Genomic DNA, 25087 nt, shown 5'->3' with positions numbered 1-25087 from the left:
GCTGATCCTTGGCTGGAGCCTGCCATATGCATCCTTCCTCTCCGGCAGTCAGCCCCAGCTGGCCTGAGCTGCTCCCTTTTATACGGGTGCATTTGGAGCATGCCCAGTAGAGTTGAGGGGGCATGACTTATAGGGTTAACAATGTAGGGTTGACTCCTCCCAGTCCAGTGCGGAGCAAGTGCGCCCCATCACAATACCATATAAAGCAATTTCTCTTAGCCACTGCATTAGCAAAAATGCCATCAACAGTTCCCTGCAATGAAGAGGAAATAAGTACGAAAATAGCTGATTTTTCTTTTCCTGAGCTCTGAAATAATTAATTTTTTGTGGCAGATTATTTTAAATCAGTATGAACCAAATTGGATCAGTATTAACCAGTATAGAGGACTCTGTATTGCACAGTGTATAGAGTGGCAGGTTTTTATTAGCATTTATTTCCTTCTCTACCTGACTGATTTATTCAAACAATTAAAAGTCCAATAATTATATTCTCTTTGCTGAAGAAGAACACAATAACCAGCTTTCTCTATATTTAACCTGTATTAAGGATTTTTAATTACGATTTGGTTTTGTCAATCCCAAAATGTTGTTTTTATTTTATAGGAGGTGAACAATTCAAATTGAAAAACAGCAGATGGTAGGGTGCAGTAAGGGAAGAAAAAAGAAGAAAATATGATCTATTTAGCCTCTTCAATAAATAATGTGATACACTTTCACAATAAGAAAAGGAGTACTTGTGGCACCTTAGAGACTAACAAATTTATTTGAGCATAAGCTTTCGTGAGCTAAATGCTGGTCTTCAGAACTGACAAAACTCCAGTTACCAGAGTAATTGGACACTCTTAAACTAATAACTTTCCTGAATGAAATGAATAAATTTTGAACATTTTTATGTAAGATTCCACAGACAAGCTATGTGATTAATGGTGGTCAAGTTTCATATGTTAAGAATTATAGAGATTTATAGATTCATAGATACTAAGGTCAGAAGGGACCATTCTGATCATCTAGTCCGTCCTCCTGCACAGCGCAGGCCACAGAATCTCACCCACCCACTCCTATGAAAAACCTCACCTATGTCTGAGCTATTGAAGTCCTTAAATCATGGTTTAAAGACTTCAAGGAGCAGAGAAGCCTCCCTCAAGTCAACCATGCCCCATGCTACAGAGGAAGGTGAAAAACCTCCAGGGCCTCTCCAATCTGCCCTGGAGGAAAAATTCCTTCCCGACCCCAAATATGGCAATCAGCTAAATCCTGAGCATATGGGCAAGATTCACCAGCCAGATACTACAGAAAATTCTTTCCCGGGTAACTCAGATCCCATCCATCTAATATCCCATCTCAGGGGATTAGTTCTATTTACCCTGAATATTTAAAGATCAATTACTTACCAAAATCCCATTATCCCATCATACCATCTCCTCCACAAACTTATCAGGTAGAATCTTAAAACCAGATAGATCTTTTGCCCCCACTGCTTCCCTTGGATGGCTATTCCAAAACTTCACTCCTCTGATGGTTAAAAACCTTCGTCTGATTTCAAGTCTAAACTTCCTGGTGGCCAGTTTATACCCATTTGTTCTTGTGTCCACATTGGTGCTGATCTTAAATAATTCCTCTCCCTCTCCTGTATTTATCCCTCTGATATATTTATAGAGAGCAATCATATCTCCCCTCAACCTTCTTTTAGTTAGGCTAAACAAGCCAAGCTCCTTAAGTCTCCTTTCATAAGACAAGTTTTCCATTCCTCGGATCATCCTAGTAGCCCTTCTCTGTACCTGCTCCAGTTTGAATTCATCCTTTTTGAACATGGGAGACCAGAACTGCACACAGTATTCTAGGTGAGGTCTCACCAGTGCCTTGTATAATGGTACTAAAACCTCGTTATCCCTACTGGAAATGCCTCTCCTGATGCATCCCAAAACAGCATTAGCTTTTTTCACAGCCATATCACATTGGCAGCTCATAGTCATCCTATGATCAACCAATACTCCAAGGTCCTTCTCCTCTTCCGTTACTTCTAATTGATGCGTCCCCAATTTATAACTAGAATTCTTGTTATTAATCCCTAAATGCATAACCTTACACTTCTCACTATTAAATTTCATCCTATTACTATTACTCCAGTTTACAAGGTCATCCAGATCCTCCTGTATAATATCCCGATCCTTCTCCGAATTGGCAATACCTCCCAGCTTTGTATCGTCTGCAAACTTTATTAGCACACTCCCACTTTTTGTGCCAAGGTCAGTAATAAAAAGATTAAATAAGATTGGTCCCAAAACCGATCCCTGAGGAACTCCACTGGTAACCTCCCTCCAACCTGATAGTTTGCCTTTCAGTAGGACCCGTTGCAGTCTCCCCTTTAACCAATTCCTTATCCACCTTTTGATGTTCATATTGATCCCCATCTTCTCCAATTTAACTAATAATTCCCCATGTGGCACGGTATCAAATGCCTTACTGAAATCTAGGTAAATTAGATCCACTGCATTTCCTTTATCTAAAAAATCTGTTACTTTTTCAAAAAAGGAGATTAGGTTGGTTTGGCACGATCTACCTTTTGTAAAACCATGTTGTATTTTGTTCCATTTACCATTGACTTTAATGTCCTTAACTAATTTCTCCTTCAAAATTTTTTCCAGGACCTTGCATACTACAGATGTCAAACTAACTGGCCTGTAGTTACCCGGATCACTTTTTTTTCCTTTCTTAAATATAGGAACTGTATTAGCAATTCTCCAATCATTCGGTACTACTGAGTTTACAGATTCATTAAAAATTCTTGCTAATGGGCTTGCAATTTTGGGTGCCAATTCCTTTAATTTTCTTGGATGAAGATTATCTGGGCTCCCCGATTTAGTCCCATAATTTCATTAGTTTCAGTTTCGCTTCTACCTCAGATATGGTAATATCTACCTCCATATCCTCATTCCCATTTGTCATGCTACCATTATCCCTAAGATCCTCCCTAGCCTTATTAAAGACTGAGGCAAAGTATTTTTTTAAATATTGGGCCATGCCTAGATTATCTTTAACCTCCACTCCATCCTCAGTGTTAAGCGGCCCCACTTCTTCTTTCTTAGCTTTCTTCTTATTTATATGGCTATAGAACCTTTTACTATTGGTTTTAATTTCCTTTGCAAGGTCCAACTCTACTCGACTTTTAGCCTATCTCACTTTATCCCTACATGTTCTGACCTCAATTAAGTAGCTTTCCTTGCTGATCCCTCCCATTTTCCACTCCCTATATGCTTTCTGCTTCTTCTTAATCACCTCTCTAAGATGCTTGCTCATCCAGCTTGGTCTACAACTCCTGCCTATGAATTTTTTCCCTTTTCTTGGGATACAGGTTTCCAATAGCTTCTGCAGCTTTGATTTAAAGTAATCCCGGGCCTCCTCTACCTTTAGATCCATAAATTCTTCAGTCCAATCCACTTCCCTAACTAATTTCCTTAATTTTTGAAAGTCAGTCCTTTTGAAATCAAAAACCCTAGTTGCAGATTTATTTTTGTTAATCCTTCCATTTAGTTTGAACTGAATTAGCTCATGATCACTTGAGCCAAGATTGTCCCCTACAACCATTTCTTCTATGAGGTCCTCGCTACTCAACAAAATTAAATCTAAAATGGCATCCCCTCTAGTCGGTTCAGCAACTACTTGATGAAGGAATCCATCAGCTATCGCATCTAGGAAAATCTGAGCCCTATTATTATTACTAGCACTGGTCCTCCAGTCTATATCTGGGAAGTTAAAGTCTCCCATGATCACGCAGTTTCCATTAGTATTTACTTTATTAAAGACATTAAAAAGGGCTCTATCCATATCCAAATTAGATCCCGGAGGTCTATAGCAAACCCCAAGTACTATCATAGGAGAGGCTTTACTAATTTTCTTCCCCAATGTAATTTTTGTCCAGACGGACTCTGTCTTATCCATTGTATCGCTTCTTATTTCTTTACATTCTACCTCATCATTGATATACAATGCTACTCCACCCCCTTTACCTTTGTTTCTGTCTTTCCTAAAGAGCACATACCCTTCAATACCTGTAGTCCAGTCATGACTACTATTCCACCATGTTTCTGTTATCCCTATAATATCTGGTTTCGCTTCCGGCACCAGTAGCTCTAGTTCCTCCATTTTGTTACCTAGACTCCTCGCATTGGTGTATAAACATCTTAATTTTTGCTGTTTGGCCTCTCTCACATTTTGTACCCTATTAGGCATAGTCATTCTACAGCCAGTATAACCTATTAGACTAGTATCCACACCGCCCTTGCGACTGTCTTGCCTTGCCTCTCCCCTTTCCCCCAAAAGCCATAGGGGCAACTTGCAGCTATGCCCGCTACGTTATGCTATGTCTGCCAATAAAGGGTACAAGGCCCAGTAAATTTAATGCACTTTGGTTCTTTCCACTGTTACTAAATAAAAGGCCCAGCATGGAACTTCCTTCCCAAGGGAGGGGAATAATGTGGCGTTGGGCTACCTTGGGCTGCAGAGGTTCCTGGCGTAATTGAGAGAGTCCTAGGGGCCTGTTTGAGTCACCGCAGCCTTTCTGGGCTGTGAGGCCGCTAGGAATCTCTATAATGTTGTGTGTGTCGCGGTCCTACCCCAGCATATGCTGCACACCCGGTCTTGTGATGGCATCTTTGGGTGTTAGCTTTGCTGCTGTCATCCACAGTGCGTGTACCAGGGGAAATCTTCCCCCAGCTGTAGACTTTTCAGGCCTCTTTAAGTTGCTCTGGCTTATTTACCTATTGAAAAGGGTCTGGAACTGAGGGTGAGGAACTTGCCTCAGAAATTTAAGTGAAACTTATCTTGCTATGATAAGTACAGTCACAAAACGGAATCTCTGGAAACAAGGATCATAATGGAAGTGTTAGTATAATAGCAATGGCTATAATATGTCATTTGTACATTAAGGCTGTATTTGCTAAGAAAGGAAAGAGTTACACGCATGAGCAGTTCTCCATCTCTCTCTCTCAGTATGTACTAGTATACACATGCCTACATTATAGGCACAGCAGGTGGAGTTTGAAAAGCAGTCACCTGGAATAAATGTTGGAATATCACCTCAGCCCGTGTCACACTAGTGTGTGTGGATGCCGGGGGAGGCAAAGCCAGTACAAATCCTTAGTTTGCTTATGGTCTCTAAGTTGATTATCTTATAATGGAATATGGTTTGGGTGCACTTTTTGTTTGCATGGAGAATCGTGATGCTCCATTGTTGCCTTCTTTGGTGCCATGATGGTTTGCCAAAAATTGAGAAATTAAAATACTGTTTAAAAAATTGAATCAGATATCATCTATAGCTGTGTCATTTCATGAATGTTTTGCTAGCTTTGGTGGCTGCCAGAAAATGTAATAATTCCAAGTGTCTTTCCTTTGAGTCCGTCCATATTAGAAACACTTATTTAAATGCTGGCAGAGCATTTAATACCACTATTACCAAGTGTTTGATACACGCTACAAAATAAAAATGATTAATAAGGAAATACTTTTTAAAAGGTTGTTCATGATTTCTTTGGAAAGGCGCTTTCTCTTTAAAGAAGAAGAATGGTCTTGTGTTTAAAAGACCCTGTTGGACTGGATGGGGATGGGGAGAGGGAGAGGCCTCAGGAGATCTGGATTTAATTCTCAGGCACTGCTGCAGACTTTCTGTATGAAAGGGGCATATCACTTAATAGCTCTAGCTTACTTCTCCTTCTATAATATGGGGATATAATAATCCTCCCCTCTCCTTTGGCTCTGTCCACTTAGATTGTAAGCCCTTTAGGTAAGGGCTATCTGCTGTTATGTGTTTGTACAGTGCCTAGCACAATGAGGTCCTACATTTGATTGGTGTCTGCTGGCACTACTCTATTCTCTGAATTATAATTTGAATTACAGTGGTTGGAAATAAGACATCACTTTCAATCATAAAGTCAAAACTGAACAGATGTCAGTAATATTCATTTCCAACAACTGACAAGTCACAGGTTTCCACAAAGCTCCTTAATGAGCTATTAAAATGTTTACTGTGATTGTCTGCTCCTGAAAACAGTAGCAGTGTAACTTGCACTGCAGTTAACAATACGTTAGACAAAGGTGTGCTCAGAGCTTAAATTAGTTCTGACCATTCATACAACATAAATTATATCTTGTAGGCCTGGCTGGGCATTAGTAACCTGACATAAATAAGACCTCATTTCTTAGTGGGCGTGATTGGGAAGGTGACTGGAAGGTTGAGTTGTAAAAAGGGACTTAATAAGAAGTGTGTTGAGTCACGATGTCTGTGCTATCAGATAAGTAAGAAGACCTTGGTATTAGGGTCAATGGACAGGATATACCTGAAATGTAAAGATCAGGTTATACGTGAACAACACATGCTGTTCAGGGTTTGGTTCCTGAAAAGTAACCAAGACAATCATGAAGTGTATGATGCAATGTATAGTGAAGCATGCGTGTGTTATTAGTGCTAATTAGTGCTAACTTTGGATGTGTGGTATGCCTTATGCTTACCCTCTATGCTTGAGTCTGATCAACTCAGCATAGCTTTGCTATATGCCAAATAAAGGAACCTGAGGGACAAGCTTGGAGTCAAACTGAGTTCTTGGAGAACTGGGTGGAAGAGGTCTCGGGAGAACCCCAACATGTCTGCATTTATGGCAGCATGTCGAGTACGGATGCTGCACACCCCCTAGCACTGGTGTAAACACTAGTGTAAATAGTAAGGCGCTGCTTAGGTGAATAAATAGTTGACAGAACCGTAGGGGTATATACCTTACATGGCTCTCTACATATCCAAGCACTGCCTCCCTCATCTACACTGCTGTTTTTAGCAGTGTAGTGTCCTGCTGTTGGAGCATTTCCTGACGGCAGTGAAAGACTCCAGCAACAGGAAAAGACTGCCAGAGCATTTCCCCACTGCCAACCCACATCAAAGACTTTCATTACAACATGTAGTTACACACCACAGTGTGGACGCAGCCTGCTTTTTATTGCAGCTACAACTACTCTACATGCCGCTGTGACCAGTGTAGACAAGGGTATAGTAGTGAAAACATATCGGAATCTGACAGTCGGGAATGTTTGAAAATTTAATTGTTCATGAACTGAAGAGCTCTCTGACTAGGGTTATATGTCCATGTTGGTGACTTAGCCAACAAGTGGGTTGTAGAGTGGATTTATGATGACTGAGCAATGCTACCACTATGCTATTTCCACTCGTGTATGTGTTCATACTGCAGCTTCACTGCATTCAGTGTTGTGAATGGCTGCAGCGCTTCAGAAATAGTAGCATTCTTAAATTATACTGTATATTGGGAGTTTAATGGCTATAGTGCTCTGAGACGGTTCTTAAAGGTTACAAGAGAGAAAGGGGAACGTCAGGAATCTTATATGAGCTAGAGGAGACTAAAAGCCTAAATCAAAGCCTACTGAAGAAAATTTGTGGAGGACGGTGTTTCTTTTAGTTGAATTCAGCGATCTTTGGGGAAAGTCCTAAGGGAGCAAAAGCTTGACTGATAAATACTAGATGAGGGCAAAAATGCTATGTTTAAAAATAGGTGAGATGAGACAATGCATGAAAGTTCTGGGAAGAGAAAATAGATCTCAAAGAAGCAAACTAGTTACAGGACCTTCTTAAATAAGGAACTGTTTCCCACATGTCAAGCTGTATAGTACAGGATTACAAAAAGGGAGTGGCGGTTAATTTGAAAATTGAGGGAAATTGAAAAAAGGAAATTAGGGACGCAGTTCTTGGAGGACAAAGCCTCTGTATGGGTGCCAGTAAAGGTGTTTAAAGATGAACATTTCTGGTAGTGAAACATTTATCATGCTATCTAGTCACCTTAAAGAACTGAGGTAAGAGCCATAGTGTTCAAAATTGAGAAGGGTTATTAAGGTAGCACTGATGCACGCCCAGAATACAGGATGTGGGCCCTCGCTTGTCCCTGCCCCCACCTGTGTGACCTCGCACAAGGTGTTACAGATAGCATGACTGATTTATAGAAATGAATCCTTCCTCTTGGAAACTACTGCATTTGGGAGTCTATTTTACAACCCTTACTCATCCATGTAGACCTGTTGAAGCTGATGCAGGATTAAGCCCTTTGTTTTGACTCTCCTAATGATGTAGGTCTTGAGGCTTCATATTCATGTCATTTCTACAGACAGAGAAGTAGTGCTGAATTAAACATACCACCACACATTTAAATGCTGACAATGTGCAGAGTAGTGTACAAGATACAAATATAAAGACAATCCGTGCCCCAGAGATCTTACAGTCTAAAAGTCCTTTCCATAAGTGTTGTCCTGTCGTCGTTTGCTAACCCTAAATGGTTTCTAAATATGTTAACGCAGACCCTTCTTTACTTCTTGGTGGTCATGTTTCCTGAAATATGTTGACACTCTTTTTAAGCCTGTGGGAATATTGTGTGCTGTAAAGCTCACCAGAAGTCATGTTAGTTTTGAGATTATTGAGCAGGAAATTTCTCTTGTAGCTTATGTGTTTTACAGAAAATCAAACAAATTGAAATTCTGGTAAACTGCTCTTAATCCTTCATTAGGGTTGAGCTTTATCAGAGTGTTTACATTTCTGTGAGTGAATGCTCCAATGAAAAGGTGTGCTCAGTCCTTCTGCCTGTTTCTCTCCCTGTTCCTTTCTCTCACAACATTTTGTTATGATTATTTAGTTATTTACATTGGGGTAGCTCTCAACAGTTTGCTAGGCAAACACATAAGACAGCACTGGTCACAAAGATCTTACCTTCTGAAAGATAAGTGATAGAGGTGGAGAAAGGGGAGAAAGCAGAGTAATATAGTGGTTGACAAACACACACATTGGAACTACCAATGTATATGTTTGCAATAAACAAAATGACCTCCAGCTGCCCTCCTACTCAACTATTATTAACTAGCTAACATTTTTGTAGGCTTCACGGAAGAAATAGGTCTCTATTATTATGTGAGCTGTCACTTACACTACTGTGCCATTGCTAGGTTGATGGGGAAATCTCTTGTTAATTTCTTTTTAATTTATAATTTATCGTGTGTGTGAAATATGCTGATTGACAGCAATAGCGAACAAAATTTTCTCTCCATGATCAGATTGCCGTAGCATAGGCCCTAGCAGTATGTGTTTCTCCATGTTATGTCTCTGGTCTGATTGCATGAACTATCTCTAGTGATTAGATTCCATGCCCATTCAATCACTGGCCTTTCTGCTGAGACTGGTAGTCCCAGTGTGATGGTTGACTGAAAAATCAGTCTTTTTTTTTTTAGCAGTGTTACTTTGCAAATAATGGGAATAATAATTTATTAGAAGTTGTAAATTAGACAAGATTTCTCCTCTGTTTTTATTCTCTTCATTTTTATAGTATTTTTATATCTTAATTTTTGGTGAACCACTTTTGGGCTGCAAGAGATATTGATGTACTCTACTCAACTGAATCAAAGTCTAAAAATATAGCTGTTAAATCAGATATGCTGGGTTTATGTCTGGAAAGCATCTTCTGGAACACACATCAGCTCTGCTCTACATTTAGACATTAGAGACCTAGACATAATGTAATAGAAGCATCTGAGCAATTTTTCTGATTTAGCTTCTACACAAGTTAATATCTGTTGTTTAAACTGTGTTCCATCTGTTATTTGCCACTTCATAATTGCATTAGTAATCTTTACTCACCACATTTCATGTACACTTTGCTTAGTATGAGTTGTGGAATTCTGTTACACGCACTTTCTGTAAATTTTAAGTGAAGAGATAAGGGTATCATTAAAGACTAGGCAAGCGTGACATTTTATTAGTTCTGCTGTAGAGAAGGCAGCTGTGTCTTGTACATTCATTGATTCTTGATGTGTAAGTGTCTGTGGATTAGTTGAAGTTAACTCATCCTATGTCTGGTAGAAAATGAATTTCTAAATGGAAGGCACTTGTGATTATATGTTACTATCTAGTAGGGTAGAGTATGCTCTAGTTTAACTCATAGAGAATATGCTGGTGGTTTAAAAAATGTCTCTAGAAGACTTAAGATCAGAAGCATTTCTCTCATTTGTAGAACACTGATTTTAAGATAGTGTGACAGACAGCCTGACATCCTCAAAATGTTTGAATATTAACTGAAGAACATTCATAACTTTTTGTCAATACCTGAAAAGCTAAATTAATTTACAGTGTGACATTTTGTAATAGCCATTGTCGGTTTGTCTTCCCCGCAATCGTAATCTATGTGACACAACATTTCCAGTTTTGTGCTACTGGAAAACGGAAGGGAGCATCTGTTCAACTTTCCAGGTTAGTTAAAATGCCTTTCACGCTCAGTTTTTGTAACCTTCACACTGTGCATAGTGTCCGTTTTATTTCTTGCATGTTGTGTATGTTTAATAGTTTTAACAAGGCAATCGTGAACTTGTTGATTAAAAACCAGAGTAGAGCAGTGATAGGGTGTGTAAACCCCATATGGACGAGGAAGGAGTTCCTGTGTGCTAAGGTAGCCCCGTCCCCTCCGTTCCTGCCAATCGTGCATGGTAGGAAGGAGGACTTTAAAAGGGGGAATCTGCAGTCAGCAAAGGGGAAGCCTTAAGAAGGAAGCAGCTTCTGAAGCAGCAGAAGGAATCACCCACCTCTGAGAGAGAGACCCCCAGCTCTGCAAGGCGTTCAGCAAGGCAGGGATAGACTGATTTGGCTAGGTAGCTGGAAGCACTCCAGTAAAGCTGCTACACAGGCACTCCTGAAGAAAGGTGGTGCCATTGACCTTTTCTCTTTTTGTTGACCCCGGGAAGGGCTTGGTCTCTGAGTTCGAACAAAAGCTTTTTCCCCACCCATAAACAAAGTCAGAAGGCCTGTAAAGGTGGGGCCCATGCAAGGACTAGGTGACTGGGGCCTGAAGTGGGCTGACTCTGTAGTGGTAACTGAACATGGCAAGGGAACCCAAACCTCTAGAGAGGTGCACCAGAGAGACACTTTTACAAGTCCCTTTAAAATAGGGACACTAGTTAAAATGGAAAACATTTTTATATAGCGAAAAAGAAGAGATGTCTTTCATAATGTGAACTTTGATTTAGTGTGAAATGTCAAAGGTACTAAAATTTGTAGGTTGTTTTCACCCCCCAACCCAGTTTTTTTACCTTATGCTGTGTATAAACTGATCTCTCTCAATTTTGCTAATTGATATCTTATGGTTAAAATGAGAACCTACTGAGCACTAACATATATGGTCTCTTATAAAGAATTTGTCTCACGGAGAAGCCTACCCACAACCCACCAGTTCTTGGAGTGTGCTGGGATTCCTACTAAGATGCTGTCTTTGGACCCTGCTTACAGACTTCACCTTACTTACTTAACTCAATGGCAACACGAATGTCATTAAATTGAAGCCACACTGCTGCTTTTACCCTCGCTCATGGCCGTTCAATAAAACAAAGATCTTCCTCTATGGACCACAGAGCTTCCTGAGTGAGTCTTGGGAGTGACGACTATGTTTCACTTCCCCAGCCCCTGGCCTGCCGTGAAAAGCAAGGAGTCTCACCTGCACACATCTCCATAGGCTGTTTGAGGGCTTCTGCCCTTGTGCTGCCTCCTCTTCATTGTTCTGAGAAGGGAGGAGGGGAATAAAAATGTGAAAATGCTTGACCATGTCATACCTAGGGTTAACCAATCCATGAAATTGACTAATCTTGTTAATTTCACTTTACTGATATTTAGGAAATCTAAACAGTGGAGGCACTGGGAGCTGTGTGTTGTCTCAGAAAGATATTACTAGGGGTTCATATTTGGCAGGTTTTCTTCACAAGTATAAAGCTATATGTTTAAAATAAAAACATAAATTTTGCAGAAATTGAAGAGTTAAAGGCTGTAACTTGAAAAAGTTTCCTAGAGCCCTGGCCATTAGCAAGTAGATGTCTAAAGCTCTGGTTTTAAATAAATGTGTGTGAGCTAATTGTGAGATTTTTTTGTAGTGGCTATTTTATCAAGCTTATTCTGACAGCACTCTGGAGGCTGCTTATATGTTGAACCAGCAGAACAAGAAAACGTATTCCATTAACCATTTTCTTTTGGCTGTTGTCCTGTGCAAACCTGGGAGCATGTCTGATGGTTATCAGAATAAGCTGGACACACAACAGTCACACACTTATACATTCGCAGACCTTCCTGGTACTCCTTCCTGTACCCTGTGGTGTTTCTCTTAGCGTGCCTGTTCATATTTCTGTGTCTGGTAGTAATTTTGTTTTGTCCTTTCACTAGAAATGAGATTGTTCCATTTTATTAAGTTGTCAGTGCTGATTGTTCTTTTGAACATGTATTCATTTTTTAATGCTTTTTGTTGCGTAAAGAGAGAGAAATCCAGGATCTTGAAACAGCATGTTGCCACCAAAGAAAAATCACCATTGGGTAAAAACTTTAGTCACAGAGATGGCTGAGTAGAATTTTTAACTTATCTCCCTTGTTAAGATATCCTTTGACATCTGAATATTATTTTTTGTGTTATGGTAGCATCTAGGACAGGGATGGGCAAACTACAGCCCATGGGCTGGATCCGGCCCATGAGCCATTTTAAGCCGGCCTGGGAGCTCTTGCCGGGGACCGGGGTCGGGGGCCGCACCATGCGGTTCGGCCCCGCTCCGGCTCCTATGCACTCCAGTGGCCTCCTCCAGCACTTCAATGGGAGCTGTAGGGATGGTGCCAGCAAACAGGGCAGAGTGCAGAGCCGCCTGGCTGCGCCTCCACGTAGGAGCCAGAGAAGGGACATGCCACTGCTTCCGGGAGCCGCTTGAGGTAAACGCTGCTCGGAGCCTGCACCCCTGAGCCTATCCACATGCCCCAACCCTCTACACCAGCCCTGATCCCCCTCCCACTTTCCAAACCCCTCTATCCCAGCCCAGAGCATTCTCCTGCATCCCAAACCTCTCATCCCCAGCCCCATCCCAGAGCCTGCACCCCCAGCCAAAACCTGCATCCCTTCCCGCACCCCAGCCCTGATTCCCCTCCTGCTCTCTGAACCTCTCCATCACAGCCCAAATCACCCTGCTACATCCCAAACTTCTCATCCCCAAACCCACCCCAGAGCCCTCACCCCCAACCAGAGCCCCACCCCCTTCTGCACCCTAACCGCAATTTTGTGAGCATTCATGGCCTGCCATACAATTTCTATTCCCCGATGTTGCTCTCAGGCCAAAAAGTCTACCCATCCTGATCTAGGAACACACATCAAGGATCAGGGGTCCCATTGTGTTAGTCCCTGTACAGTCAAGTTACAAAAGAGGCAATCCCTGACTCGAGCAGCTCACAATCCACCTTCAAAAGAAGGACTGTACAGATGGATGAAACTGTGGGGTAGGTTGAAAGGAGGAGGTAAAAATAAAATAAAAGCTTAGCAGAAAAGCTGAAGTAGCTATTTGCCTAACCAATGCCAGATGGATGTAGTAAAGACCAAGAGATAGATTTAAGGTGGGACTTAAAAGAAAGACAGCTTTATGAATTTTTGAGGGGCAGTTTTTCCCATGCTTGGGGGATAATTCAGAGGTGCTTGGGACAGAAGCAGACAAGCAGGTTGACATCATTGACGGAGCAAAGGTGAGATTTCACAGCATTTTCAGCTGGTAGATCTGAGTAAAGGATTTAAAAGTATGCTGGTATCTGGGGGGTTAGATGTGCAGCATAAAAATGCACAAATTGTACTAGATACAGATACAGTAACTTCACAAGGAGGAGTCAGAAGATGGCACATAGGCTAAAAAAATTATCAGAACATTCAAAATGAAAATGAGGTACATAATAGCAAAGAGATAACAGAAGTACAAAATCACTAGATATCATTAAGGAAGTGAGACATGGGGTGAAAAGAAAAATAATTAAATAGAGAAGGTGAATGATTTTTTTCACTTTATCATTTCAAGGTAAATCTTTCAATAATAAATATTGAAACAAGGTCAATATATCCTAGTTCTGTGACAAACAGCAATAAGAAACTTGAACCTTAAGAAATACGGAAAGACATTTAAAGATAACAAACCCAAAGCTCACCAACCCTGGAATTTGATTTAGCAATATGAAGTAAAAGATTTAAATCTGAAGAAATTTTTCATAGCTTGATTTATGCGATTTCCAAAGAGATTGAGTATTTGTACTTTATAATCTAAGTATTAAATTTAGTCGTCTAGCAAGAGTAAATGTCTCCTTGTCAGTATCAAATTGAACTTCAACAAAGAGCAAATTAGTATTGCTAATTTATGGCTAGACACTGTATTTATTGATATTCAAAATCTTTCAAATTGAGGCATTAGGAAAATATGTCTTCATCTAACTGATCTGCTGTGTGAAGAGATGAGTCTTAGTTTTATTGTAAAAATATATTTTTACATCTTTTATAGAAGCAACATTTGAATAGAAACAAAATTGAAGCCTTGAAATCAAAGAACGTTCTACTTGTAAAAGTTCTTAATTTCTTTCTTTTATATCTTGAAATGTCAGGTCTTTTTAATTCAAAACAAAAATTTTATATATGTATATATAAAATTTGAAATGTGCATAATAGATTTTGCTGAGAAAACTCTTCATGGGAATACAGCAAGGTCCACACTGCAAGGTGATAGATAGGACTCCGGCTCAGACCCACCCACACCTGCATTGTCCTCAGGCCCAGATTGACGGCTTACTAGCCCCGGTCAGACAGATTTGTGTGTGGACAGAAAGGGAGTTTGGGCTCGAGACTGAGCCGAGGCTTACATTTTTGTGTAGACATACTCTTAACATTGAAAAAAAGTGTCCAAGCAATCTGAAGAGGAATCAGAATCACAGTACCCACCCAGATGGAGGGGAGCACCCCAGCAGATACAGGAAAAACTCTAAAGAAAATACTGTAGGTCTAAAAAGGTGGGGAGAAATTCCTGACCAAGTAGCAGATTTGTCCACTATCTTCACAGGTATTAAGGCTAGAATGGGTTAATTTAAGGAAAGATTTACATTAGTGGAGCAGAGGGTAAGTGATCTTTGAGGACTGACAACCAACCAGAATGACTTCAAGGGCTCTCTGTTAAATAGGTGGTCTAGAAGATAGAATGTATAGATCAACTGTAGAGATGTGTATCAGAGGGGTAGCCGTGTTAGTCGTTATCTACAAAAACAACGAGGAGTCTGGTGGCACCTTAAAGACAAACAGATTAATTTGGGCATAAGCTTTCGTGGGTAAAAAACCCACTTCTTCAGATGCATCCGAAGAAGTGGGGTTTTTTATCCACTAAAGCTTATGCCCAAATAAATGTGTTAGTCATAGATACTAAGGTCAGAAGGGACCATTCTGATCATCTAGTCCGACCTCCTCCACAGCACAGGCCACAGAATCTCACCCACCCACTCCTATGAAAAACCTCACCTATGTCTGAGCTATTGAAGTCCCTAAATCATGGTTTAAAGACTTAAAGGAGCAGAGAAGCCTCCCTCAAGTCAACCATGCCCCATGCTACAGAGGAAGGCGAAAAACCTCCAGGGCCTCTCCAATCTGCCCTGGAGGAAAAATTCCTTCCCGACCCCAAATATGGCAATCAAATAAATCCTGAGCATATGGGCAAGATTCACCAGCCAGATACTACAGAAAATTCTTTCCTGGATAACTCAGATCCCATCCATCTAATATCCCATCTCAGAGGATTAGTCCTATTTACCCTGAATATTTAAAGATCAATTACTTATCAAAATCCCATTATCCCATCATACCATCTCCTCCATAAACTTATCAAGTAGAATCTTAAAACCAGATAGATCTTTTGCCCCCACTGCTTCCCTTGGAAGGCTATTCCAAAACTTCACTCCTCTGATGGTTAAAAACCTTCGTCTGATTTCAAGTCTAAACTTATGGTGGCCAGTTTATACCCATTTGTTCTTGTGTCCACATTGGTGCTGATCTTAAATAATTCCTCTCCCTCTCCTGTATTTATCCCTCTGATATATTTATAGAGAGCAATCATATCTCCCCTCAACCTTCTTTTAGTTAGGCTAAACAAGCCAAGCTCCTTAAGTCTCCTTTCATAAGACAAGTTTTCCATTCCTCGGATCATCCTAGTAGCCCTTCTCTGTACCTGCTCCAGTTTGAATTCATCCTTTTTGAACATGGGAGACCAGAACTGCACACAGTATTCTAGGTGAGGTCTCACCAGTGCCTTGTATAATGGTACTAAAACCTCCTTATCCCTACTGGAAATGCCTCTCCTGATGCATCGCAAAACAGCATTAGCTTTTTTCACAGCCATATCACATTGGCAGCTCATCGTCATCCTATGATCAACCAATACTCCAAGGTCTTTCTCCTCTTCTGCTACTTCTAATTGATGCGTCCCCAACTTATAACTAAAATTCTTGTTATTAATCCCTAAATGCATAACCTTACATTTCTCACTATTAAATTTCATCCTATTACTATTACTCCAGTTTACAAGGTCATCCAGATCCTCCTGTATAATATCCCGATCCTTCTCTGAATTGGCAATACCTCCCAGCTTTCTATCATCTGCAAACTTTATTAGCACACTCCCACTTTTTGTGCCAAGGTCAGTAATAAAAAGATTAAATAAGATTGGTCCCAAAACCGATCCCTGAGGAACTCCACTGGTAACCTCCCTCCAACCTGATAGTTTGCCTTTCAGTAGGACCTGTTGCAGTCTCCCCTTTAACCAATTCCTTATCCACCTTTTGATGTTCATATTGATCCCCATCTTCTCCAATTTAACAAATTATTCTCCATGTGGCACAGTATCAAATGCCTTACTGAAATCTAGGTAAATTAGATCCACTGCATTTCCTTTATCTAAAAAATCTGTTACTTTTTCAAAAAAGGAGATTAGGTTGGTTTGGCACGATCTACCTTTTGTAAAACCATGTTGTATTTTGTCCCATTTACCATTGACTTCAATGTCCTTAACTAATTTCTCCTTCAAAATTTTTTCCAGGGCCTTGCATACTACAGATGTCAAACTAACTGGCCTGTAGTTACCCGGATCACTTTTTTTTCCTTTCTTAAAAATAGGCACTATATTAGCAATTCTCCAATCATTCGGTACTACTCCTGAGTTTACACATTAAGGTGCCTCCAGACTCCTTGTTGTTTTTGTCGAGATATGGTTGATTTGGGCTGCTAGTGGGAAAAGGAAACAATGTGTTAACATCAATCTTATTACTAAAAAGAAAAGGAGTACTTCTGGCACCTTAGAGACTAACAAATTTATTTGAGCATAAGCTTTCGTGAGCTACAGCTCACTTCATCGGATGCATTCGGTGGAAAATACAGTGGGGAGATTTATATACACACACAGAGAACATGAAACAATGGGTTTTATCATACACACTGTAAGGAGAGTGATCACTTAAGATGAGCCATCACCAGCAGCGGGGGGGGGGAAAGGAGGAAAACCTTTCATGGTGACAAGCAAGGTGGGCCATTTCCAGCAGTTAACCAGAACATCTGAGGAACAGTGGGGGGTGTGTTGGGGGGGGAGAAATAACACGGGGAAATATCTTTGCACCCAAAGGAAAAGCACATTGGACTTGAGATCATAGAATATCAAGATTGGAAGGGACGTCAGGAGGTTATCTAGTCCAACCCCCTGCTCAAAGCAGGCCCAGTCCCCAATTTTTGCCCCAGATTCCTAATGCCCCCCTCAAGGATTGAACTCACAACCCTGGGTTTAGCAGGCCAATGCTCAAACCACCAAGCTATCTCGAGACAGAGCATATCCTAGGAAAATTGCTCCAGGATGAAGGGGTATTTTAGTAAAGTTTTTTGTAACAAGAGCTCTGAGGCCAGAGTGATGGGTTCAGTACTTGTAAGGACAGCCATGTAATGCACTTCTCTGACGTTGGAGTAGGGAAACCTCATAGAAAAATACAGTTATTACGAAGAATCGGGAAGAAAAAAACATGATGGCACTATCCAGCTAAATTGATCACACTATCCCAAGGAAAATTTGGATTCCTTAACATACTGCAAGAGGCAGTGGAAGCCAATTTGTGGATTCTCTTGTATATCTCGAACAGCACGAGATACAATCTGTCCTATGATAGGATGAGAGGGAGAAAAAGGATACAGCTAATAAAAGTCTAACAGGAATTATGAACAGATTATTTGCTAGAGAAATGCAGTAACAGTTCCTGCTGATGGGGTTAGTCTAAAGACAGGAACAAGAGAAAATTTGAATGGTAGAGAAATGAAATCATATTGATGAATTCTAGATAAAATCTCATGATACAATTATATTTATTTTTTATAATGGAAGGCTTTGTGTATCCTATGCTTGAGGTTTAGAGGGAATGAAACAAGTTGTCAGGTCTGGCTAGCCAGCTAAACCTAGTCTTCAGTATGCAGGGTTGTTATACCCATCAGGATATTAGAGAGACAGGGTGGGTGAGACAATATCTTTTATTGGACAAATGTCTGTTGGTGAGAGAGACCATCTTTTGAGCATATACAGAGCTCTTCTTTAGGTCTGGGAAACTTGCTCAGGGCAAGTCTACGCTACAAAATTAAGTCGACATAAGTTACGACTACGTACAGCCACCACAGTAATTAAATCAGATTTACATTTCTGCAGTTTTGTTGGCAGTGCGCATCCTCACCGTGAGTGCTTTCACTCATTCATCTGTTATTGGGGGGGCATTGACAGCCTCCTGAAGCAGTGGGGCTCTGGCTGTCCCTCTCTGGGGGGTTATTAGGGTTGCCAATTTTAGTTGGACGTTTCATCACATGACATAATCTTTAATTAAAGATTATTCTTTAATTCCTGGAGACTCTAGGACAGTTTCGGAGGGCTAGCAATCCTAAAGTTATTCGTAGGTTATAGATTGTTGTAATAAGCCATAAATCCAGTGTCTCTATTCAGTCCATGATTTTTAGTGTCAGGCAAAGCTATGACCCTAAAAATCATGGATTGAATAGAGACACTGGATTTAAGGTTTATTATAACAATCTATAACCCACTAACTACCTCCCTCCCCTGCTTCCTTCCCTCCCTGTGACTAGAGGGGTGTTAACGGGCCACTTCATCTTGAATTTTCCTTGAAATATGTGTTAACTGCTTATGCTAAACAATTGTTCCACCTTATATTTAGCTGTGACGCTCTGAGGCCTGCTCTATGCTACTGGAGCTTAAACTTTTTCAGTCACGCCTCTCCCTCCCAGTAATGGAATCTGTCTATACTCCCCTCCATTACTGCACAGCCAAGGCTTCCTCAGCAGCAGAGCTAAGGCCTAAGGCAGAGCTGGGGGGGAGTGGACCTGGGGGATGGGGGAGGAGCTGGGCTGGAGGCGCAGCAGGGGAAGGAGTGGACCTGTGGCTGGGGTCGGAGCTGGGCTGGGGGCGGAGGGAGAGTGAGGGCAGAGCTTGGCCTGGAGGCAGAGCAGTACTGGGGGATGAATAAAGTTGAAGGCCGAGCAATTTATGTCAACCTAACTCTGTAAGCATCTACACTACAATGTTGCTCTCGCTGATGTGAGTCACCCACTGCACTGATCTAATAACTGTACCTCAGCCTGGAGCCCTGTCACTTGGGCTGACAGCCCAGAGCCTCGCCACCCATTGCTGGCAGCTGGGTCTCCAGGGTCTCTGGACTGTCAGTGTTCCACAATGACCCACACTATCCATTAAATCAGTGGTAGCACCCCACCGACAGAAGGAGCATAGTGTGGCTATGAAAAATCAATGTTATTACTGAGGTGGCTGTACGTCGACGTAAATTAAATCAACTTAATGTTGTTGTGTAGATTTGCCCTGAGTAAGTTTCCCAGATCTGAAAAAGAGCTCTGTGTAAACTCAAAAGCTTGTCTCTTTCGCCAACAGAAGTTGGTCCAATAAAAGATATTACCTCATCCACCTTGTCTCTCTGATCTTCAGTAATAGAGATTGGCATTCCAAGGACAAAAGAGTTTTTTCAATTATATAAAATGTGTTAACTTTTAAACATAAGCACCACTTTAAGAAATATATTAAAGGTTATGTAGACCACTAATCGTAGTAAACTGAATCTTCAGAGAATGATGCAACTTTTAGAAAATGAAAATCTAGAGGCATAAGGTACCTAGATGTCAGAGATAATGAGTGGCTCTTAAATAGGGCGGGAGTGAGAGGGGGAGACAGAAATTATGTGGGAACAAGATAATTCTGAATTGTTTTCCTGTAATACAAAAATGTTTAATAATCTACTAACAAAATTCTAAATTATTTGGGGTGTAAGTATTGCTTTCCTGCAACACGTACATGCAGAAGGAATATCTAGATCTCAGAGGATGGCTAAAAGTGGTTTACAAAGTTTAGTCTTTAAAAAACAAACAAACAAACAATGGGCGTGCGTTGGTGTTGCACACTGAGGTACAAGCAGTGCAACCTATTGGTTGAAACAGGAATATTGCTTAGTGGTCCAAGAAGAATCAGAGGGCAGAACCAGAGGAGGGGTCAAGGAACAAGCCAATGGTTGGAGCCAGGAGTTCAGAGGAAGGTATGGACTAGGTTTGGAGCAGGAGCAGGCATTGTTTGGAGCAAGGGCTGGTATAGGAAGCATGTCTGACATAAGCATGGAACATATTGAACAGCCACTTTGCTGCTGTTTCGACAAGCCTTAAATGGTGATCTGTTGGCCCTTCTGTCCACAGTCACTTAGTGAGGGCTTATTGGCCCAGCTAGTTGCTAGGCAACCGAGACAAGTCAATTGAGTTCTTGACAATGGGTGGAGAAAGAAGTGAAATTATTTTTTTAATATAATTAAAATGGGATTTTTGCTCCTGGAGGAACAGGGATGCCTTTAGATAAAGAAGGGAGGCATAATGGTGTGAGGCCTATTGCATGAACAGAAAATAACTCTTATATGCCCCCAATGTACAAATAACTTGCATAAATGGATGAATTCATCTTAATTGCTTGAGTACTGCAAGAAAGTTTCACTTATGATTTGAAAGCAACACTTCAGTGTTTATATCCAGAACTTCCAGTGCCTTTCACAAGGCTTAAAAATCAAATTGGATTAAAGTCTGGGAATTGAAAAATGGAATAAAGTTTGGTACAGTTTCTAAAGTTTCTTAAGTTTCTAAATGTGATTCTTGAGTATAATTTGGCCTATTTTATGTACACAGAATTGTTTAGACATTAGTGAAACCACCCAATACTAAGTTTAACTTTAGCCATCCAGCAAATGTTCATTCTGTCTTGCTGAGCCAGGCGTTCTAGTTTAAAGTCTGACTGTCCCCAGTACTCTAGATTTGTGGAGAAGCAATCATTTTTACACAAAAATATAAGTGACAACAATTGAAATGCAAAATAACTTTATTGAGATTAAAATCTGTATCCTTACCAGTTAACATCGAGTGCTACAGTATGTAAAAAGGTAATTGATATTTTTTACATTGCTCATAAAACTTGCTTTCCCTCAGATGTTGCAAAACTCCAAAGGGAGCATTAGCTGATCGATGAACCCTGTATGCTATTGATTTCCTGTTCTGTTGGGTTTATTGATGTTTCAATCAAATGAAGAAAATAATCTAACTGTAGTTCTTATCAGTAATGTATTAATTTGAAGATAGTAATAGTGTAACTTTTCAGTTCAGACACTTATGTGCAGGCATATGTAGCTCTTCAGCATTATACCTTCTAATGTGAAGACTAGCAGTGAGAAGGATTCAGTAAACTGTGTCAAGTGCTTTGCCTCTCCCTCACTATTTGTCCCCAATAGAATATTTCTCTCTAAATGCATGCTTGAGCGACCTTTTTATCTGAGCCATCACTCGTCCCCACATAGGAGACCAGGAAAGATTGACTGGTACATCAAAAATGCCAGTTTTCAATAGTTGTTTCTGAGACCAACTTTCTCAAAGGGATGCTATGTAAATGTGTAACTGCTTACTCTGTCTCATCTACATTAATTTTTTAAAATACCTTTTTACCGCATATTGTTGTCCCTCTCCCCCTTCTCCCTTTGTACTTTGTCATCTTAGATTGCAAACTCTTTGGGGGGAAAATTGTTGTCTTGTATGGTTGGACAGTTTCTAGCAGACATTATTGGATTATAAAAATAATAGTTTCTCTACTTCATTCAAACTTGCATCAGAGATTATTGATTTTTTTCAATGTCACTTTAATTTTTTATTCCTTTTTGCAGTATTTGACATTTTAATAGCTGGTTTAAAAAAACAAAACAAAAAAAAACAAGTTTCCAGACTATTTGGTCAACCTCAGTATCCTGCTTCTGACAGTTTCACCTGAAACCAAGACCTTCACTGATGTACAGGTAATCATCGGTAGGCATTGTGCCAGGAGCAAATCAAAAGATCCTGTACCCCGTTAAGTCCATCAGCCACTCAAGATTCTAATTTGTATGTTTTCTATTTTGCTTTATTTGTGATTTTTGTACTGCCATGACATACAATGCTTTATTATGCTGGGGAAAAATTATGTTGAAGCTTCCCCCTCCAAAAAAAATACACGGTAAAGCCTCTTTGTTGTGAACTCTGATATAGTACAGTGAAACTCTGCTCACAGGTCCTTATTCATAGGCTTAAACACTTTGCTGGTGAATGCGAATTTAATGCAGTAAATGTAGTGAAACAATTTTTGAATTTTCATATTTAAGATGGAATGAAGATCTTCAGTTAAGGAAGAAGCTGACTTCTATGAAAGGGTTCCAAATTGCTGATTTGAAAAACTGTAGTATGTTTTGCCTGTCTTGTGCTACAAATTGCACAGTATCTCTGGTCTGCATGATCCTAAGAGATTTGATTTTTTGAAGAGAAAGGGGAACACCATGTACAATAACCGTACACTGGTAATTTCAGTTCCCTCGTTGGAGCACAGTCACCCAGTCCAACATGGTTATCGGAAAATACCATCTCTTTGCACAGTGTGGCTGATTTTTTTAGAAGGTTGTATTATGTTTTTCAAAGCTATAGTATTCGTATTTTAAAGAATGACAACTGCAGTTAAAAATTAAAATTAAATACAATACAGAATAGGGAAAAATTAACCTCATGAATTTTGTCTTAGGATATTACAGAACTGAAGTGGGTTCAAAGAAGAGCAAGGAAAATGGAAAGGGGCATGGAAAAACATTCATATGAAGAGATTGAAAAGACTGGAATTACTTATTTTAGAAAGGAAATTAATAAAGGGTAACGTGATAAAGTATATGAACTAATGAACGATCTAGAGAAGGTAGATCAGGAGCTCCTATTGTCTGCATCTCATAACATAAAAACAATGTGCCATTCAATAAAACTGAAATATGGAAAATTGAAAACTACTAAATCCATATTTAGATTGTGGAAATCTTTGCTACAAGATGTAACTGCGGCCAAGATTTTAGCAAGATTCAAAGAGAAAATGGACATTTGTATGGATAGCAAGAATAGAATTATTATTAACTATTATAACAGACATTTTTGGAAGGGATATTAAACCTCAGGCATCAAGCTTTAAAACAATCCCCAACTATTATCATAAAGCATTCATTATCCCACATCATCATACCTGCACCATCCTTTTATGCATCTGGGGTGAAATGTTGGCTCCCATTGACTTCATTGGAGACAGGATTTTTCCACGTGGTGCTGGCCACTGTCAGAGACAGAATACTGAATTGGATACACAGGTCTGATCCAATATGCAATTCGCAAGCGGCCTTCATTTCACTGTAAATTATTTAATATAAGTTAAAGGTAAATGATAAAATAAAAACTTTGTATTGCTGTGATATAAATACTTGGATTTAGTTGGCGAATAGATTACCTTTCATATAAAGAGGAGGAAGGTTTCTCAAACCAAAATGGCAGTTAAGAAGAGTTAGCTTTATTGTTGTATTAGAAGGCTCTGATAAACTAACTTGTTATATTTAATGGGATTAAAGTGGCCTGAGCCATCCAATAGCTCTCTTAGTGATTGTTTTGTTTTTACTTGCAGCAACTTAAAGCTCAACTATAATCTCTACTTTTCTTGCATTATTTCAGTTCATATTACTGAAATGGGTGGTGATTTAAAAATAAATTGATTTGGTGTTGTATGGAGTCAGTACATTAGATAATCCGTGTGTGTAGGTAAGTTGATATATATTTAGCTTAACAAAGAAAAGACTAGGTCTGTAAGTACCTACGTATGGAACAAATATTTAATAATGGGCTCTTCAGTCTAGCCGAGAAAGTCTGACACAATCCAGTGGCTGGAAGTTGAGCTAGACAAATTCAGACTGGAAATAAGGTGTAAATTTTTAACAGTGAGAGTAATTAACCATTGGAACAGTTTGCCAAGAGCTTTGGTGGATTCTCCATCACTGACAATAGTAGATCAGTATTAGGGTTTTTTTCCTAAAAGTTATGCTCTATGAATTATTTTGGGGAAGTTCTGTGGCCTGTGCAAGAGAGGAGGTAGGAGTACATGATCACAATGGTCCCTTCTGGCCTTTAAAATTATGACAGTCTTTGTCTTTGATAGAATAGAATCAAGCATCAGTTCTTTTGGGTGTTTTTGAATCCCCAAGTAGGCAATTGGTGATGTTCTTGTATTCTCTACTTTAATAAGGAACCTGATTTTCAGTATGGCAGATGCTACATCTATGAAGTATAGTTGGTTGGTTAGGTTCTGGACATAACATAAGTATTGTATACCTGGTTTATTCTTGCCTCCTTTTCTTTCTAGGGTCTTATAAACCTATATAAACATAGTAAAATGTAAGAGGAAAAGTACTGGAATCTGTCATACAGTCTGTTCCCATCCCCAAATGTATTCAATTCTAAGGTTGTGGTACCAAGTGACAAAACCAAGCCAATTCAGATTTAAAAGCAAACTGCCCTCATTTTTACTCAGTGAAGCATTTTCAAAAGTTCGTAGGAAAACCAAAGATTCATGCCACACAAACTTCAAAATTACTTTTTAATTAATATTGTTATGTCTGATCTTCCTTTTGGTAGCTACCAAATGCTGTAAAGTAACAATGCATTGGAATTTCATTTCTGAATTGGTCAGATCGTTGGTGCTATTCATTAAGTATTCACCACAAGGCTTGTTGGCAATTATATGCAGGAATAACTAATACAGTCATTATTGTAAAAGGAGCAAGAAGCAACTGTGCAGTCAGAAG

General features: G+C 39.9%; 1 protein-coding gene across 3 annotated transcripts in view; it reads left to right on the top strand.

Moving 5' to 3' along the window:
- The window catches only part of LOC119853315 (prolyl endopeptidase), a 190660-nt gene that overhangs the window by 62337 nt on the left and 103236 nt on the right, over positions 1-25087 (top strand). The window lies entirely within an intron of this gene.

The sequence above is a fragment of the Dermochelys coriacea genome, chromosome 3 (assembly GCF_009764565.3).
Source record: "Dermochelys coriacea isolate rDerCor1 chromosome 3, rDerCor1.pri.v4, whole genome shotgun sequence".
NCBI classification, from domain to species: Eukaryota; Metazoa; Chordata; order Testudines; family Dermochelyidae; genus Dermochelys; species Dermochelys coriacea.
Note: the sequence above shows the minus strand (reverse complement) of the source record. Positions and strands in the feature narration are given on the sequence as shown.